This window comes from Eubalaena glacialis, chromosome 20 (assembly GCF_028564815.1).
Source record: "Eubalaena glacialis isolate mEubGla1 chromosome 20, mEubGla1.1.hap2.+ XY, whole genome shotgun sequence".
Classification (NCBI taxonomy): Eukaryota; Metazoa; Chordata; class Mammalia; order Artiodactyla; family Balaenidae; genus Eubalaena; species Eubalaena glacialis.
This window is the reverse complement of record NC_083735.1, coordinates 37,573,034-37,593,883: the sequence shown is the minus strand read 5'-3', so window position 1 is coordinate 37,593,883 and position 20,850 is coordinate 37,573,034.

The window sequence follows — 20,850 nt, the reverse complement described above, 5'->3', positions numbered from 1 at the left end:
TGGGAAAGCTAGATGTCCTCAGCACATCAACAACTCCAGGGATTCTGTTCTCTCAAGTCCTGCATGCCAAGGAAATCTGCCTCATTGTCTTCATTTGACTGCACTTAGAATCACAATCTGCTTCGTCTTCCTTCCAGGAACTCACACTCAAGGATCCAATACCTACAGGAGAAAGGAGGCTTGCATTCCTTCTGCAACCAAAGCACCGTTATTCCTGTTACCCTGCAGGATTTTAGAATAGGCTAAAGCCCGATAGCCTACATAGAGCATTTCAAATTTGAGGGACTTCGCTACATGTAGAACACTTTGTGAAGAAAAGTTGATTCAGGCAAGGGACCAGGGTAGAGCTAGAGTCTCTTTTGACTTGTTAGAAATCAGAAGGCTTCAGGCTGATTGTTCACTGGCAAAGAAGACCTGATGGCACAAGCCTTGCTTTCCCTTATTAAAAGCTCTTAGTCATGCTGCCCTGAAGCTACCTAAATAACTCTATGCTTGATAGGCCTCTACTCACTGTAGTTAGCCCTCTGGAACGAAAAGGAGTTTTCTCTAAAGAAGCACGGTGCTTCCATAGCATGGATGGGAGCTCATCCTGTTAGGCTCTAGAGCTAAAGGGAAACTTGACGTGAGTACTTGCCTCACGCTAAGGCCTGAAGAGCCCTGCTGAAGCGAAAGCGTGTTGCAGTTTCCATTAGCTAGTATTCGCAGTTCTGCTTTACTTTAACGTTTCTACGCTTTTCCAGACACTTTGGACCGTCGTGTGGGCACCCCATTGCCTACAAATACAGTGAGTACCAGCAGGTTCCACTGCCCTTCTAAGAAACATCCAGGCCGTAAGCCTTTCCAAGTCACTCTATGTATTCAGAGAGTAGGGCAATACACTGCACCCTTCTTTGGGAAAGCTAGATGTCCTCAGCACACCAACAGCTCCAGGGATTCTATTCTCTCACGTCCTACATGCCATGGAAGTCTGCCTCATTGTCCTCATTTGAGCTGCATTTAGAAACACAATCTGCTTCGCCTTTCTTCAAGGAAATCACACGCAAGGACCCCATACATAGAGTAAAAAGGAGGCTTGCATTCCTACTGCAACGAAACCACAGTTTTCGTGTTACCCTGCAGGATTTTAGAATAGGCTAAAGCCCGATAGCCTACATAGAGCATTTCAAACTTGAGGGACTTCGCTACATGTAGAACACTTTGTGAAGAAAAGTTGATTCAGGCAAGGGACCAGGGTAGAGCTAGAGTCTCTTTTGACTTGTTAGAAATCAGAAGGCTTCAGGCTGATTGTTCACCAGCAAAGAAGACCTCATGGCAAAAGCCTTGCTTTCCCTTATTAAAAGCTCTTAGTCATGCTGCCCTGAAGCTACCTAAATAACTCTATGTTTGATAGGCCTCTAGTCACTGTAGTTAGCCCTCTGGAACGAAAAGGAGTTTTCTCTAAAGAAGCACAGTGCTTCCATAGCATGGGTGGGAGCTCATCCTGTTAGGCTCTAGAGCTAAAGGGAAACTTGACGTGAGTACTTGCCTCACGCTAAGGCCTGAAGAGCACTGCTGAAGCGAAAGCGTGTTGCAGTTTCCATTAGCTAGTATTCACAGTTCTGCTATACTTTAACGTTTCTACGCTTTTCCAGACACTTTGGACCCTCGTGTGGGCACCCCATTGCCTACAAATACAGTGAGTACCAGCAGGTTCCACTGCCCTTCTAAGAAACATCCAGGCCGTAAGCCTTTCCAAGTCACTCTATGTATTCAGAGAGTAGGGCAATACACTGCACCCTTCCTTGGGAAAGCTAGATGTCCTCAGCACACCAACAGCTCCAGGGATTCTGTTCTCTCATGTCCTGCATGCCAAGGAAATCTGCCTCATTGTCTTCATTTGACTGTACTTAGAATCACAATCTGCTTCGTCTTCCTTCCAGGAACTCACACTCAAGGATCCAATACCTACAGGAGAAAGGAGGCTTGCATTCCTTCTGCAACCAGAGCACCGTTGTTCCTGTTACCCTGCAGGATTTTAGCATAGGCTAAAGCCCGATAGCCTACATAGAGCATTTCAAATTTGAGGGAGTTCGCTACATGTAGAACACTATGTGAAGAAAAGTTGATTCAGGCAAGGGACCAGGGTAGAGCTAGAGTCTCTTTTGACTTGTTAGAAATCAGAAGGCTTCAGGCTGATTGTTCACTGACAAAGAAGACCTGATGGCACAAGCTTTGCTTTCCCTTATTAAAAGCTCTTAGTCATGCTGCCCTGAAGCTACCTAAATAACTCTATTTTTGATAGGCCTCTAGTCACTGCAGTTAGCCCTCTGGAACAAAAGGAGTTTTCTCTAAAGAAGCACGGTGCTTCCATAGCATGGGTGGGAGCTCATCCTGTTAGGCTCTAGAGCTAAAGGGAAACTTGACGTGAGTACTTGCCTCACGCTAAGGCCTGAAGAGCACTGCTGAAGCGAAAGCGTGTTGCAGTTTCCATTAGCTAGTATTCACAGTTCTGCTTTACTTTAACGTTTCTACGCTTTTCCAGACACTTTGGACCCTCGTGTGGGCACCCCATTGCCTACAAATACAGTGAGCACCAGCAGGTTCCACAGCCCTTCTAAGAAACATCCAGGCCGTAAGCCTTTCCAAGTCACTCTATGTATTCAGAGAGTAGGGCAATACACTGCACCCTTCCTTGGCAAAGCTAGATGTCCTCAGCACACCAACAGCTCCAGGGATTCTGTTCTCTCATGTCCTGCATGCCAAGGAAATCTGCCTCATTGTCTTCATTTGACTGCACTTAGAATCACAATCTGCTTCGTCTTCCTTCCAGGAACTCACACTCAAGGATCCAAAACCTACAGGAGAAAGGAGGCTTGCATTCCTTCTGAAACCAAAGCACAAATGTGCCTGTTACCCTGCAGGATTTTAGAATAGGCTAAAGCCCAATAGCCTACATAGAGCATTTCAAATTTGAGGGACTTCGCTACATGTAGAACACTTTGTGAAGAAAAGTTGATTCAGTCAAGGGACCAGGGCAGAGCTAGACTCTCTTTTGACTTGTTAGAAATCAGAAGGCTTCAGGCTGATTGTTCACCGGCAAAGAAGACCTGATGGCACAAGCCTTGCTTTCCCATATTAAAAGCCCTTAGTCATGCTGCCCTGAAGCTACCTAAATAACTCTATGTTTGATAGGCCTCTAGTCACTGTAGTTAGCCCTCTGGAACGAAAAGGAGTTTTCTCTAAAGAAGCACGGTGCTTCCATAGCATGGATGGGAGCTCATCCTGTTAGGCTCTAGAGCTAAAGGGAAACTTGACGTGAGTACTTGCCTCACGCTAAGGCCTGAAGAGCCCTGCTGAAGCGAAAGCGTGTTGCAGTTTCCATTAGCTCGTATTCACAGTTCTGCTTTACTTTAACGTTTCTATGCTTTTCCAGACACTTTGGACCCTCGTGTGGGCACCCCATTGCCTACAAATACAGTGAGTACCAGCAGGTTCCACTGCCCTTCTAAGAAACATCGAGGCCGTAAGCCTTTCCAAGTCACTCTATGTATTCAGAGATTAGGGCAATACACTGCACCCTTCCTTGGGAAAGCTAGATGTCCTCAGCACATCAACAGCTCCAGGGATTCTGTTCTCTCACGTCTTGCATGCCAAGGAAATCTGCCTCATTGTCTTCATTTGACTGCACTTAGAATCACAATCTGCTTCGTCTTCCTTCCAGGAACTCACACTCAAGGATCCAATACCTACAGGAGAAAGGAGGCTTGCATTCCTTCTGCAACCAAAGCACCGTTATTCCTGTTACCCTGCAGGATTTTAGAATAGGCTAAAGCCCGATAGCCTACATAGAGCATTTCAAATTTGAGGGACTTCGCTTCATGTAGAACACTTTGTGAAGAAAAGTTGATTCAGGCAAGGGACCAGGGTAGAGCTAGAGTCTCTTTTGACTTGTTAGAAATCAGAAGGCTTCAGGCTGATTGATCACTGACAAAGAAGACCTGATGGCACAAGCCTTGCTTTCCCTTATTAAAAGCTCTTAGTCATGCTGCCCTGAAGCTACCTAAATAACTCTATTTTTGACTGGCCTCTACTCACTGTAGTTAGCCCTCTCGAACAAAAAGCAGTTTTCTCTAAAGAAACACGGTGCTTCCATAGTATGGGTGGGAGCTCATCCTGTCAGGCTCTAGAGCTAAAGGGAAACTTGACGTGAGTACTTGCCTCACGCTAAGGCCTGAAGAGCCCGGCTAAAGCGAAAGCGTGTTGCAGTTTCCATTACCTCGTATTCGCAGTTCTGCTTTACTTTAACTTTTCTACACTTTTCCAGACACTTAGGACCCTCGTTTCGGCACCCCATTGCCTACAAATACAGTGAGTACCAGCACGTTCCACTGCCCTTCTAAGAAACATCCAGGCCGTAAGTCTTTCCAAGTCACTCTGCATTCAGAGAGTAGGGCAATACACTGCACCCTTCCTTGGGAAAGCTAGATGTCCTCAGCACACCAACAGCTCCAGGGATTCTGTTCTCTCACGTCCTATATGCCATGGAAGTCTGCCTCATTGTCCTCATTTGAGCTGCACTTAGAAACACAATCTGCTTCGTCTTCCTTCCAAGAACTCAGACTCAAGGATCCCATACCTACAGGAGAAAGGAGGCTTGCATTCCTTCTGCAACCAAAGCACAAATGTGCCTGTTACCCTGCAGGATTTTAGAATAGGCTAAAGCCCGATAGCCTACATAGAGCATTTCAAATTTGAGGGACTTCGCTACATGTAGAACACTTTGTGAAGAAAAGTTGATTCAGGCAAGGGACCAGGGCAGAGCTAGACTCTCCTTTGACTTGTTAGAAATCAGAAGGCTTCAGGCTGATTGTTCACCGGCAAAGAAGACCTGATGGCACAAGCCTTGCTTTCCCTTATTAAAAGCCCTTAGTCATGCTGCCCTGAAGCTACCTAAATAACTCTATGTTTGATAGGCCTCTAGTCACTGTAGTTAGCCCTCTGGAACGAAAAGGAGTTTTCTCTAAAGAAGCACGGTGCTTCCATAGCATGGATGGGAGCTCATCCTGTTAGGCTCTAGAGCTAAAGGGAAACTTGACGTGAGTACTTGCCTCACGCTAAGGCCTGAAGAGCCCTGCTGAAGCGAAAGCGTGTTGCAGTTTCCATTAGCTAGTATTCGCAGTTCTGCTTTACTTTAACGTTTCTACGCTTTTCCAGACACTTTGGACCGTCGTGTGGGCACCCCATTGCCTACAAATACAGTGAGTACCAGCAGGTTCCACTGCCCTTCTAAGAAACATCCAGGCCGTAAGCCTTTCCAAGTCACTCTATGTATTCAGAGAGTAGGGCAATACACTGCACCCTTCTTTGGGAAAGCTAGATGTCCTCAGCACACCAACAGCTCCAGGGATTCTATTCTCTCACGTCCTACATGCCATGGAAGTCTGCCTCATTGTCCTCATTTGAGCTGCATTTAGAAACACAATCTGCTTCGCCTTTCTTCAAGGAAATCACACGCAAGGACCCCATACATAGAGTAAAAAGGAGGCTTGCATTCCTACTGCAACGAAACCACAGTTTTCGTGTTACCCTGCAGGATTTTAGAATAGGCTAAAGCCCGAAAGCCTACATAGAGCATTTCAAACTTGAGGGACTTCGCTACATGTAGAACACTTTGTGAAGAAAAGTTGATTCAGGCAAGGGACCAGGGTAGAGCTAGAGTCTCTTTTGACTTGTTAGAAATCAGAAGGCTTCAGGCTGATTGTTCACCAGCAAAGAAGACCTCATGGCAAAAGCCTTGCTTTCCCTTATTAAAAGCTCTTAGTCATGCTGCCCTGAAGCTACCTAAATAACTCTATGTTTGATAGGCCTCTAGTCACTGTAGTTAGCCCTCTGGAACGAAAAGGAGTTTTCTCTAAAGAAGCACAGTGCTTCCATAGCATGGGTGGGAGCTCATCCTGTTAGGCTCTAGAGCTAAAGGGAAACTTGACGTGAGTACTTGCCTCACGCTAAGGCCTGAAGAGCACTGCTGAAGCGAAAGCGTGTTGCAGTTTCCATTAGCTAGTATTCACAGTTCTGCTATACTTTAACGTTTCTACGCTTTTCCAGACACTTTGGACCCTCGTGTGGGCACCCCATTGCCTACAAATACAGTGAGTACCAGCAGGTTCCACTGCCCTTCTAAGAAACATCCAGGCCGTAAGCCTTTCCAAGTCACTCTATGTATTCAGAGAGTAGGGCAATACACTGCACCCTTCCTTGGGAAAGCTAGATGTCCTCAGCACACCAACAGCTCCAGGGATTCTGTTCTCTCATGTCCTGCATGCCAAGGAAATCTGCCTCATTGTCTTCATTTGACTGTACTTAGAATCACAATCTGCTTCGTCTTCCTTCCAGGAACTCACACTCAAGGATCCCATACCTACAGGAGAAAGGAGGCTTGCATTCCTTCTGCAACCAGAGCACCGTTGTTCCTGTTACCCTGCAGGATTTTAGCATAGGCTAAAGCCCGATAGCCTACATAGAGCATTTCAAATTTGAGGGAGTTCGCTACATGTAGAACACTATGTGAAGAAAAGTTGATTCAGGCAAGGGACCAGGGTAGAGCTAGAGTCTCTTTTGACTTGTTAGAAATCAGAAGGCTTCAGGCTGATTGTTCACTGACAAAGAAGACCTGATGGCACAAGCCTTGCTTTCCCTTATTAAAAGCTCTTAGTCATGCTGCCCTGAAGCTACCTAAATAACTCTATGTTTGATAGGCCTCTAGTCACTGCAGTTAGCCCTCTGGAACAAAAGGAGTTTTCTCTAAAGAAGCACGGTGCTTCCATAGCATGGGTGGGAGCTCATCCTGTTAGGCTCTAGAGCTAAAGGGAAACTTGACGTGAGTACTTGCCTCACGCTAAGGCCTGAAGAGCACTGCTGAAGCGAAAGCGTGTTGCAGTTTCCATTAGCTAGTATTCACAGTTCTGCTTTACTTTAACGTTTCTACGCTTTTCCAGACACTTTGGACCCTCGTGTGGGCACCCCATTGCCTACAAATACAGTGAGCACCAGCAGGTTCCACTGCCCTTCTAAGAAACATCCAGGCCGTAAGCCTTTCCAAGTCACTCTATGTATTCAGAGAGTAGGGCAATACACTGCACCCTTCCTTGGCAAAGCTAGATGTCCTCAGCACACCAACAGCTCCAGGGATTCTGTTCTCTCATGTCCTGCATGCCAAGGAAATCTGCCTCATTGTCTTCATTTGACTGCACTTAGAATCACAATCTGCTTCGTCTTCCTTCCAGGAACTCACACTCAAGGATCCAAAACCTACAGGAGAAAGGAGGCTTGCATTCCTTCTGAAACCAAAGCACAAATGTGCCTGTTACCCTGCAGGATTTTAGAATAGGCTAAAGCCCAATAGCCTACATAGAGCATTTCAAATTTGAGGGACTTCGCTACATGTAGAACACTTTGTGAAGAAAAGTTGATTCAGTCAAGGGACCAGGGCAGAGCTAGACTCTCTTTTGACTTGTTAGAAATCAGAAGGCTTCAGGCTGATTGTTCACCGGCAAAGAAGACCTGATGGCACAAGCCTTGCTTTCCCATATTAAAAGCCCTTAGTCATGCTGCCCTGAAGCTACCTAAATAACTCTATGTTTGATAGGCCTCTAGTCACTGTAGTTAGCCCTCTGGAATGAAAAGGAGTTTTCTCTAAAGAAGCACGGTGCTTCCATAGCATGGATGGGAGCTCATCCTGTTAGGCTCTAGAGCTAAAGGGAAACTTGACGTGAGTACTTGCCTCACGCTAAGGCCTGAAGAGCCCTGCTGAAGCGAAAGCGTGTTGCAGTTTCCATTAGCTCGTATTCACAGTTCTGCTTTACTTTAACGTTTCTATGCTTTTCCAGACACTTTGGACCCTCGTGTGGGCACCCCATTGCCTACAAATACAGTGAGTACCAGCAGGTTCCACTGCCCTTCTAAGAAACATCGAGGCCGTAAGCCTTTCCAAGTCACTCTATGTATTCAGAGAGTAGGGCAATACACTGCACCCTTCCTTGGGAAAGCTAGATGTCCTCAGCACATCAACAGCTCCAGGGATTCTGTTCTCTCACATCTTGCATGCCAAGGAAATCTGCCTCATTGTCTTCATTTGACTGCACTTAGAATCACAATCTGCTTCGTCTTCCTTCCAGGAACTCACACTCAAGGATCCAATACCTACAGGAGAAAGGAGGCTTGCATTCCTTCTGCAACCAAAGCACCGTTATTCCTGTTACCCTGCAGGATTTTAGAATAGGCTAAAGCCCGATAGCCTACATAGAGCATTTCAAATTTGAGGGACTTCGCTTCATGTAGAACACTTTGTGAAGAAAAGTTGATTCAGGCAAGGGACCAGGGTAGAGCTAGAGTCTCTTTTGACTTGTTAGAAATCAGAAGGCTTCAGGCTGATTGTTCACTGACAAAGAAGACCTGATGGCACAAGCCTTGCTTTCCCTTATTAAAAGCTCTTAGTCATGCTGCCCTGAAGCTACCTAAATAACTCTATTTTTGACTGGCCTCTACTCACTGTAGTTAGCCCTCTCGAACAAAAAGCAGTTTTCTCTAAAGAAACACGGTGCTTCCATAGTATGGGTGGGAGCTCATCCTGTCAGGCTCTAGAGCTAAAGGGAAACTTGACGTGAGTACTTGCCTCACGCTAAGGCCTGAAGAGCCCGGCTAAAGCGAAAGCGTGTTGCAGTTTCCATTACCTCGTATTCGCAGTTCTGCTTTACTTTAACTTTTCTACACTTTTCCAGACACTTAGGACCCTCGTTTCGGCACCCCATTGCCTACAAATACAGTGAGTACCAGCACGTTCCACTGCCCTTCTAAGAAACATCCAGGCCGTAAGTCTTTCCAAGACACTCTGCATTCAGAGAGTAGGGCGATACACTGCACCCTTCCTTGGGAAAGCTAGATGTCCTCAGCACACCAACAGCTCCAGGGATTCTGTTCTCTCACGTCCTATATGCCATGGAAGTCTGCCTCATTGTCCTCATTTGAGCTGCACTTAGAAACACAATCTGCTTCGTCTTCCTTCCAAGAACTCAGACTCAAGGATCCCATACCTACAGGAGAAAGGAGGCTTGCATTCCTTCTGCAACCAAAGCACAAATGGGCCTGTTACCCTGCAGGATTTTAGAATAGGCTAAAGCCCGATAGCCTACATAGAGCATTTCAAATTTGAGGGACTTCGCTACATGTAGAACACTTTGTGAAGAAAAGTTGATTCAGGCAAGGGACCAGGGCAGAGCTAGACTCTCCTTTGACTTGTTAGAAATCAGAAGGCTTCAGGCTGATTGTTCACCGGCAAAGAAGACCTGATGGCACAAGCCTTGCTTTCCCTTATTAAAAGCCCTTAGTCATGCTCCCCTGAAGCTACCTAAATAACTCTATGCTTGATAGGCCTCTAGTCACTGTAGTTAGCCCTCTGGAACGAAAAGGAGTTTTCTCTAAAGAAGCACGGTGCTTCCATAGCATGGATGGGAGCTCATCCTGTTAGGCTCTAGAGCTAAAGGGAAACTTGACGTGAGTACTTGCCTCACGCTAAGGCCTGAAGAGCCCTGCTGAAGCGAAAGCGTGTTGCAGTTTCCATTAGCTAGTATTCGCAGTTCTGCTTTACTTTAACGTTTCTACGCTTTTCCAGACACTTTGGACCGTCGTGTGGGCACCCCATTGCCTACAAATACAGTGAGTACCAGCAGGTTCCACTGCCCTTCTAAGAAACATCCAGGCCGTAAGCCTTTCCAAGTCACTCTATGTATTCAGAGAGTAGGGCAATACACTGCACCCTTCTTTGGGAAAGCTAGATGTCCTCAGCACACCAACAGCTCCAGGGATTCTATTCTCTCACGTCCTACATGCCATGGAAGTCTGCCTCATTGTCCTCATTTGAGCTGCATTTAGAAACACAATCTGCTTCGCCTTTCTTCAAGGAAATCACACGCAAGGACCCCATACATAGAGTAAAAAGGAGGCTTGCATTCCTACTGCAACGAAACCACAGTTTTCGTGTTACCCTGCAGGATTTTAGAATAGGCTAAAGCCCGAAAGCCTACATAGAGCATTTCAAACTTGAGGGACTTCGCTACATGTAGAACACTTTGTGAAGAAAAGTTGATTCAGGCAAGGGACCAGGGTAGAGCTAGAGTCTCTTTTGACTTGTTAGAAATCAGAAGGCTTCAGGCTGATTGTTCACCAGCAAAGAAGACCTCATGGCAAAAGCCTTGCTTTCCCTTATTAAAAGCTCTTAGTCATGCTGCCCTGAAGCTACCTAAATAACTCTATGTTTGATAGGCCTCTAGTCACTGTAGTTAGCCCTCTGGAACGAAAAGGAGTTTTCTCTAAAGAAGCACAGTGCTTCCATAGCATGGGTGGGAGCTCATCCTGTTAGGCTCTAGAGCTAAAGGGAAACTTGACGTGAGTACTTGCCTCACGCTAAGGCCTGAAGAGCACTGCTGAAGCGAAAGCGTGTTGCAGTTTCCATTAGCTAGTATTCACAGTTCTGCTATACTTTAACGTTTCTACGCTTTTCCAGACACTTTGGACCCTCGTGTGGGCACCCCATTGCCTACAAATACAGTGAGTACCAGCAGGTTCCACTGCCCTTCTAAGAAACATCCAGGCCGTAAGCCTTTCCAAGTCACTCTATGTATTCAGAGAGTAGGGCAATACACTGCACCCTTCCTTGGGAAAGCTAGATGTCCTCAGCACACCAACAGCTCCAGGGATTCTGTTCTCTCATGTCCTGCATGCCAAGGAAATCTGCCTCATTGTCTTCATTTGACTGTACTTAGAATCACAATCTGCTTCGTCTTCCTTCCAGGAACTCACACTCAAGGATCCCATACCTACAGGAGAAAGGAGGCTTGCATTCCTTCTGCAACCAGAGCACCGTTGTTCCTGTTACCCTGCAGGATTTTAGCATAGGCTAAAGCCCGATAGCCTACATAGAGCATTTCAAATTTGAGGGAGTTCGCTACATGTAGAACACTATGTGAAGAAAAGTTGATTCAGGCAAGGGACCAGGGTAGAGCTAGAGTCTCTTTTGACTTGTTAGAAATCAGAAGGCTTCAGGCTGATTGTTCACTGACAAAGAAGACCTGATGGCACAAGCCTTGCTTTCCCTTATTAAAAGCTCTTAGTCATGCTGCCCTGAAGCTACCTAAATAACTCTATGTTTGATAGGCCTCTAGTCACTGCAGTTAGCCCTCTGGAACAAAAGGAGTTTTCTCTAAAGAAGCACGGTGCTTCCATAGCATGGGTGGGAGCTCATCCTGTTAGGCTCTAGAGCTAAAGGGAAACTTGACGTGAGTACTTGCCTCACGCTAAGGCCTGAAGAGCACTGCTGAAGCGAAAGCGTGTTGCAGTTTCCATTAGCTAGTATTCACAGTTCTGCTTTACTTTAACGTTTCTACGCTTTTCCAGACACTTTGGACCCTCGTGTGGGCACCCCATTGCCTACAAATACAGTGAGCACCAGCAGGTTCCACTGCCCTTCTAAGAAACATCCAGGCCGTAAGCCTTTCCAAGTCACTCTATGTATTCAGAGAGTAGGGCAATACACTGCACCCTTCCTTGGCAAAGCTAGATGTCCTCAGCACACCAACAGCTCCAGGGATTCTGTTCTCTCATGTCCTGCATGCCAAGGAAATCTGCCTCATTGTCTTCATTTGACTGCACTTAGAATCACAATCTGCTTCGTCTTCCTTCCAGGAACTCACACTCAAGGATCCAAAACCTACAGGAGAAAGGAGGCTTGCATTCCTTCTGAAACCAAAGCACAAATGTGCCTGTTACCCTGCAGGATTTTAGAATAGGCTAAAGCCCAATAGCCTACATAGAGCATTTCAAATTTGAGGGACTTCGCTACATGTAGAACACTTTGTGAAGAAAAGTTGATTCAGTCAAGGGACCAGGGCAGAGCTAGACTCTCTTTTGACTTGTTAGAAATCAGAAGGCTTCAGGCTGATTGTTCACCGGCAAAGAAGACCTGATGGCACAAGCCTTGCTTTCCCATATTAAAAGCCCTTAGTCATGCTGCCCTGAAGCTACCTAAATAACTCTATGTTTGATAGGCCTCTAGTCACTGTAGTTAGCCCTCTGGAATGAAAAGGAGTTTTCTCTAAAGAAGCACGGTGCTTCCATAGCATGGATGGGAGCTCATCCTGTTAGGCTCTAGAGCTAAAGGGAAACTTGACGTGAGTACTTGCCTCACGCTAAGGCCTGAAGAGCCCTGCTGAAGCGAAAGCGTGTTGCAGTTTCCATTAGCTCGTATTCACAGTTCTGCTTTACTTTAACGTTTCTATGCTTTTCCAGACACTTTGGACCCTCGTGTGGGCACCCCATTGCCTACAAATACAGTGAGTACCAGCAGGTTCCACTGCCCTTCTAAGAAACATCGAGGCCGTAAGCCTTTCCAAGTCACTCTATGTATTCAGAGAGTAGGGCAATACACTGCACCCTTCCTTGGGAAAGCTAGATGTCCTCAGCACATCAACAGCTCCAGGGATTCTGTTCTCTCACATCTTGCATGCCAAGGAAATCTGCCTCATTGTCTTCATTTGACTGCACTTAGAATCACAATCTGCTTCGTCTTCCTTCCAGGAACTCACACTCAAGGATCCAATACCTACAGGAGAAAGGAGGCTTGCATTCCTTCTGCAACCAAAGCACCGTTATTCCTGTTACCCTGCAGGATTTTAGAATAGGCTAAAGCCCGATAGCCTACATAGAGCATTTCAAATTTGAGGGACTTCGCTTCATGTAGAACACTTTGTGAAGAAAAGTTGATTCAGGCAAGGGACCAGGGTAGAGCTAGAGTCTCTTTTGACTTGTTAGAAATCAGAAGGCTTCAGGCTGATTGTTCACTGACAAAGAAGACCTGATGGCACAAGCCTTGCTTTCCCTTATTAAAAGCTCTTAGTCATGCTGCCCTGAAGCTACCTAAATAACTCTATTTTTGACTGGCCTCTACTCACTGTAGTTAGCCCTCTCGAACAAAAAGCAGTTTTCTCTAAAGAAACACGGTGCTTCCATAGTATGGGTGGGAGCTCATCCTGTCAGGCTCTAGAGCTAAAGGGAAACTTGACGTGAGTACTTGCCTCACGCTAAGGCCTGAAGAGCCCGGCTAAAGCGAAAGCGTGTTGCAGTTTCCATTACCTCGTATTCGCAGTTCTGCTTTACTTTAACTTTTCTACACTTTTCCAGACACTTAGGACCCTCGTTTCGGCACCCCATTGCCTACAAATACAGTGAGTACCAGCACGTTCCACTGCCCTTCTAAGAAACATCCAGGCCGTAAGTCTTTCCAAGACACTCTGCATTCAGAGAGTAGGGCGATACACTGCACCCTTCCTTGGGAAAGCTAGATGTCCTCAGCACACCAACAGCTCCAGGGATTCTGTTCTCTCACGTCCTATATGCCATGGAAGTCTGCCTCATTGTCCTCATTTGAGCTGCACTTAGAAACACAATCTGCTTCGTCTTCCTTCCAAGAACTCAGACTCAAGGATCCCATACCTACAGGAGAAAGGAGGCTTGCATTCCTTCTGCAACCAAAGCACAAATGGGCCTGTTACCCTGCAGGATTTTAGAATAGGCTAAAGCCCGATAGCCTACATAGAGCATTTCAAATTTGAGGGACTTCGCTACATGTAGAACACTTTGTGAAGAAAAGTTGATTCAGGCAAGGGACCAGGGCAGAGCTAGACTCTCCTTTGACTTGTTAGAAATCAGAAGGCTTCAGGCTGATTGTTCACCGGCAAAGAAGACCTGATGGCACAAGCCTTGCTTTCCCTTATTAAAAGCCCTTAGTCATGCTCCCCTGAAGCTACCTAAATAACTCTATGCTTGATAGGCCTCTAGTCACTGTAGTTAGCCCTCTGGAACGAAAAGGAGTTTTCTCTAAAGAAGCACGGTGCTTCCATAGCATGGATGGGAGCTCATCCTGTTAGGCTCTAGAGCTAAAGGGAAACTTGACGTGAGTACTTGCCTCACGCTAAGGCCTGAAGAGCCCTGCTGAAGCGAAAGCGTGTTGTAGTTTCCATTAGCTAGTATTCGCAGTTCTGCTTTACTTTAACGTTTCTACGCTTTTCCAGACACTTTGGACCGTCGTGTGGGCACCCCATTGCCTACAAATACAGTGAGTACCAGCAGGTTCCACTGCCCTTCTAAGAAACATCCAGGCCGTAAGCCTTTCCAAGTCACTCTATGTATTCAGAGAGTAGGGCAATACACTGCACCCTTCTTTGGGAAAGCTAGATGTCCTCAGCACACCAACAGCTCCAGGGATTCTATTCTCTCACGTCCTACATGCCATGGAAGTCTGCCTCATTGTCCTCATTTGAGCTGCATTTAGAAACACAATCTGCTTCGCCTTTCTTCAAGGAAATCACACGCAAGGACCCCATACATAGAGTAAAAAGGAGGCTTGCATTCCTACTGCAACGAAACCACAGTTTTCGTGTTACCCTGCAGGATTTTAGAATAGGCTAAAGCCCGAAAGCCTACATAGAGCATTTCAAACTTGAGGGACTTCGCTACATGTAGAACACTTTGTGAAGAAAAGTTGATTCAGGCAAGGGACCAGGGTAGAGCTAGAGTCTCTTTTGACTTGTTAGAAATCAGAAGGCTTCAGGCTGATTGTTCACCAGCAAAGAAGACCTCATGGCAAAAGCCTTGCTTTCCCTTATTAAAAGCTCTTAGTCATGCTGCCCTGAAGCTACCTAAATAACTCTATGTTTGATAGGCCTCTAGTCACTGTAGTTAGCCCTCTGGAACGAAAAGGAGTTTTCTCTAAAGAAGCACAGTGCTTCCATAGCATGGGTGGGAGCTCATCCTGTTAGGCTCTAGAGCTAAAGGGAAACTTGACGTGAGTACTTGCCTCACGATAAGGCCTGAAGAGCACTGCTGAAGCGAAAGCGTGTTGCAGTTTCCATTAGCTAGTATTCACAGTTCTGCTATACTTTAACGTTTCTACGCTTTTCCAGACACTTTGGACCCTCGTGTGGGCACCCCATTGCCTACAAATACAGTGAGTACCAGCAGGTTCCACTGCCCTTCTAAGAAACATCCAGGCCGTAAGCCTTTCCAAGTCACTCTATGTATTCAGAGAGTAGGGCAATACACTGCACCCTTCCTTGGGAAAGCTAGATGTCCTCAGCACACCAACAGCTCCAGGGATTCTGTTCTCTCATGTCCTGCATGCCAAGGAAATCTGCCTCATTGTCTTCATTTGACTGTACTTAGAATCACAATCTGCTTCGTCTTCCTTCCAGGAACTCACACTCAAGGATCCAATACCTACAGGAGAAAGGAGGCTTGCATTCCTTCTGCAACCAGAGCACCGTTGTTCCTGTTACCCTGCAGGATTTTAGCATAGGCTAAAGCCCGATAGCCTACATAGAGCATTTCAAATTTGAGGGAGTTCGCTACATGTAGAACACTATGTGAAGAAAAGTTGATTCAGGCAAGGGACCAGGGTAGAGCTAGAGTCTCTTTTGACTTGTTAGAAATCAGAAGGCTTCAGGCTGATTGTTCACTGACAAAGAAGACCTGATGGCACAAGCCTTGCTTTCCCTTATTAAAAGCTCTTAGTCATGCTGCCCTGAAGCTACCTAAATAACTCTATTTTTGATAGGCCTCTAGTCACTGCAGTTAGCCCTCTGGAACAAAAGGAGTTTTCTCTAAAGAAGCACGGTGCTTCCATAGCATGGGTGGGAGCTCATCCTGTTAGGCTCTAGAGCTAAAGGGAAACTTGACGTGAGTACTTGCCTCACGCTAAGGCCTGAAGAGCACTGCTGAAGCGAAAGCGTGTTGCAGTTTCCATTAGCTAGTATTCACAGTTCTGCTTTACTTTAACGTTTCTACGCTTTTCCAGACACTTTGGACCCTCGTGTGGGCACCCCATTGCCTACAAATACAGTGAGCACCAGCAGGTTCCACTGCCCTTCTAAGAAACATCCAGGCCGTAAGCCTTTCCAAGTCACTCTATGTATTCAGAGAGTAGGGCAATACACTGCACCCTTCCTTGGCAAAGCTAGATGTCCTCAGCACACCAACAGCTCCAGGGATTCTGTTCTCTCATGTCCTGCATGCCAAGGAAATCTGCCTCATTGTCTTCATTTGACTGCACTTAGAATCACAATCTGCTTCGTCTTCCTTCCAGAAACTCACACTCAAGGATCCAAAACCTACAGGAGAAAGGAGGCTTGCATTCCTTCTGCAACCAAAGCACCGTTATTCCTGTTACCCTGCAGGATTTTAGAATAGGCTAAAGCCCGATAGCCTACATAGAGCATTTCAAATTTGAGGGAGTTCGCTACATGCAGAACACTTTGTGAAGAAAAGTTGATTCAGGCAAGGGACCAGGGTAGAGCTAGAGTCTCTTTTGACTTGTTAGAAATCAGAAGGCTTCAGGCTGATTGTTCACTGACAAAGAAGACCTGATGGCACAAGCCTTGCTTTCCCTTATTAAAAGCTCTTAGTCATGCTGCCCTGAAGCTACCTAAATAACTCTATTTTTGACTGGCCTCTACTCACTGTAGTTAGCCCTCTCGAACAAAAAGTAGTTTTCTCTAAAGAAACACGGTGCTTCCATAGTATGGGTGGGAGCTCATCCTGTCAGGCTCTAGAGCTAAAGGGAAACTTGACGTGAGTACTTGCCTCACGCTAAGGCCTGAAGAGCCCGGCTGAAGCGAAAGCGTGTTGCAGTTTCCATTACCTCGTATTCGCAGTTCTGCTTTACTTTAACGTTTCTACACTTTTCCAGACACTTAGGACCCTCGTTTGGGCACCCCATTGCCTACAAATACAGTGAGTACCAGCACGTTCCAATGCCCTTCTAAGAAACATCCAGGCCGTAAGTCTTTCCAAGTCACTCTGCATTCAGAGAGTAGGGCAATACACTGCACCCTTCCTCTGCAAAGCTAGATGTCCTCAGCACACCAACAGCTCCAGGGATTCTGTTCTCTCACGTCCTACATGCCATGGAAGTCTGCCTCATTGTCCTCATTTGAGCTGCACTTAGAAACACAATCTGCTTCGTCTTCCTTCCAAGAACTCAGACTCAAGGATCCCATACCTACAGGAGAAAGGAGGCTTGCATTCCTTCTGCAACCAAAGCACAAATGGGCCTGTTACCCTGCAGGATTTTAGAATAGGCTAAAGCCCGATAGCCTACATAGAGCATTTCAAATTTGAGGGACTTCGCTACATGTAGAACACTTTGTGAAGAAAAGTTGATTCAGGCAAGGGACCAGGGCAGAGCTAGACTCTCTTTTGACTTGTTAGAAATCAGAAGGCTTCAGGCTGATTGTTCACCGGCAAAGAAGACCTGATGGCACAAGCCTTGCTTTCCCTTATTAAAAGCCCTTAGTCATGCTGCCCTGAAGCTACCTAAATAACTCTATGTTTGATAGGCCTCTAGTCACTGTAGTTAGCCCTCTGGAACGAAAAGGAGTTTTCTCTAAAGAAGCACGGTGCTTCCATAGCATGGATGGGAGCTCATCCTGTTAGGCTCTAGAGCTAAAGGGAAACTTGACGTGAGTACTTGCCTCACGCTAAGGCCTGAAGAGCCCTGCTGAAGCGAAAGCGTGTTGCAGTTTCCATTAGCTAGTATTCACAGTTCTGCTTTACTTTAACGTTTCTATGCTTTTCCAGACACTTTGGACCCTCGTGTGGGCACCCCATTGCCTACAAATGCAGTGAGTACCAGCAGGTTCCACTGCCCTTCTAAGAAACATCGAGGCCGTAAGCCTTTCCAAGTCACTCTATGTATTCAGAGAGTAGGGCAATACACTGCACCCTTCCTTGGGAAAGCTAGATGTCCTCAGCACATCAACAGCTCCAGGGATTCTGTTCTCTCACGTCCTGCATGCCAAGGAAATCTGCCTCATTGTCTTCATTTGACTGCACTTAGAATCACAATCTGCTTCGTCTTCCTTCCAGGAACTCACACTCAAGGATCCAATACCTACAGGAGAAAGGAGGCTTGCATTCCTTCTGCAACCAAAGCACCGTTATTCCTGTTACCCTGCAGGATTTTAGAATAGGCTAAAGCCCGATAGCCTACATAGAGCATTTCAAATTTGAGGGAGTTCGCTACATGTAGAACACTTTGTGAAGAAAAGTTGATTCAGGCAAGGGACCAGGGTAGAGCTAGAGTCTCTTTTGACTTGTTAGAAATCAGAAGGCTTCAGGCTGATTGTTCACTGGCAAAGAAGACCTGATGGCACAAGCCTTGCTTTCCCTTATTAAAAGCTCTTAGTCATGCTGCCCTGAAGCTACCTAAATAACTCTATTTTTGACTGGCCTCTACTCACTGTAGTTAGCCCTCTCGAACAAAAAGCAGCTTTCTCTAAAGAAACACGGTGCTTCCATAGTATGGGTGGGAGCTCATCCTGTCAGGCTCTAGAGCTAAAGGGAAACTTGACGTGAGTACTTGCCTCACGCTAAGGCCTGAAGAGCCCTGCTGAAGCGAAAGCGTGTTGCAGTTTCCATTAGCTAGTATTCACAGTTCTGCTTTACTTTAACGTTTCTCCGCTTTTCCAGACACTTTGGACCCTCGTGTGGGCACCCCATTGCCTACAAATACAGTGAGTACCAGCAGGTTCCACTGCCCTTCTAAGAAACATCCAGGCCGTAAGCCTTTCCAAGTCACTCTATGTATTCAGAGAGTAGGGCAATACACTGCACCCTTCCTTGGGAAAGCTAGATGTCCTCAGCACATCAACAGCTCCAGGGATTCTGTTCTCTCACGTCCTACATGCCATGGAAGTCTGCCTCATTGTCCTCATTTGAGCTGCACTTAGAAACACAATCGGTTTCGCCTTTCTTCTAGGAACTCACACCCAAGGATCCCATACCTACAGTAGAAAGGAGGCTTGCATTCCTACTGCAACTAAACCACAGTTTTCCTGTTACACTGCAGGATTTTAGAATAGGCTAAGGTCCGATAGCCTACATAGAGCATTTCAAATTTGAGGGACTTCGCTACATGCAGAACACTTTGTGAAGAAAAGTTGATTCAGGCAAGGGACCAGGGTAGAGCTAGAGTCTCTTTTGACTTGTTAGAAATCAGAAGGCTTCAGGCTGATTGTTCACCTGCAAAGAAGACCTGATGGCACAAGCCTTGCTTTCCCTTATTAAAAGCTCTTAGTCACGCTGCCCTGAAGCTACCTAAATAACTCTATTTTTGATAGGCCTCTAGTCACTGTAGTTAGCTCTCTGGAACGAAAAGGAGTTTTCTCTAAAGAAACACGGTGCTTCCATAGCATGGGAGTTAGCTCATCCTGTCAGGCTCTAGAGCTAAAGGGAAACTTGACGTGAGTACTTGCCTCACGCTAAGGCCTGAAGAGCCCTGCGGAAGCGAAAGCGTGTTGCAGTTTCCATTACCTCGTATTCGCAGTTCTGCTTTACTTTAACATTTCTACACTTTTCCAGACACTTAGGACCCTCGTGTGGGCACTGCATTGCCTACAAATACAGTGAGTACCAGCACGTTCCACTGCCCTTCTAAGAAACATCTAGGCCGTAAGCCTTTCCAAGTCACTCTATGTATTCAGAGAGTAGGGCAATACACTGCACCCTTCCTTGGGAAAGCTAGATGTCCTCAGCACACCAACAGCTCCAGGGATTCTGTTCTCTCATGTCCTGCATGCCAAGGAAATCTGCCTCATTGTCTTCATTTGACTGCACTTAGAATCACAATCTGCTTCCTCTTTCTTCTAGGAACTCACAGGCAAGGACCCCATACCTACAGTAAAAAGGAGGCTTGCATTCCTACTGAAACGAAACCACAGTTTTCCTGTTACACTGCAGGATTTTAGAATAGGCTAAAGCCCGATAGCCTACATAGAGCATTTCAAATTTGAGGGACTTCGCTACATGTAGAACACTTTGTGAAGAAAAGTTGATTCAGGCAAGGGACCAGGGCAGAGCTAGACTCTCTTTTGACTTGTTAGAAATCAGAAGGCTTCAGGCTGATTGTTCACCGGCAAAGAAGACCTGATGGCACAAGCCTTGCTTTCCCTTATTAAAAGCCCTTAGTCATGCTGCCCTGAAGCTACCTAAATAACTCTATGTTTGATAGGCCTCTAGTCACTGTAGTTAGCCCTCTGGAACGAAAAGGAGTTTTCTCTAAAGAAGCACGGTGCTTCCATAGCATGGATGGGAGCTCATCCTGTTAGGCTCTAGAGCTAAAGGGAAACTTGACGTGAGTACTTGCCTCACGCTAAGGCCTGAAGAGCCCTGCTGAAGCGAAAGCGTGTTGCAGTTTCCATTAGCTAGTATTCACAGTTCTGCTTTACTTTAACGTTTCTATGCTTTTCCAGACACTTTGGACCCTCGTGTGGGCACCCCATTGCCTACAAATGCAGTGAGTACCAGCAGGTTCCACTGCCCTTCTAAGAAACATCGAGGCCGTAAGCCTTTCCAAGTCACTCTATGTATTCAGAGAGTAGGGCAATACACTGCACCCTTCCTTGGGAAAGCTAGATGTCCTCAGCACATCAACAGCTCCAGGGATTCTGTTCTCTCACGTCCTGCATGCCAAGGAAATCTGCCTCATTGTCTTCATTTGACTGCACTTAGAATCACAATCTGCTTCGTCTTCCTTCCAGGAACTCACACTCAAGGATCCAATACCTACAGGAGAAAGGAGGCTTGCATTCCTTCTGCAACCAAAGCACCGTTATTCCTGTTACCCTGCAGGATTTTAGAATAGGCTAAAGCCCGATAGCCTACATAGAGCATTTCAAATTTGAGGGAGTTCGCTACATGTAGAACACTTTGTGAAGAAAAGTTGATTCAGGCAAGGGACCAGGGTAGAGCTAGAGTCTCTTTTGACTT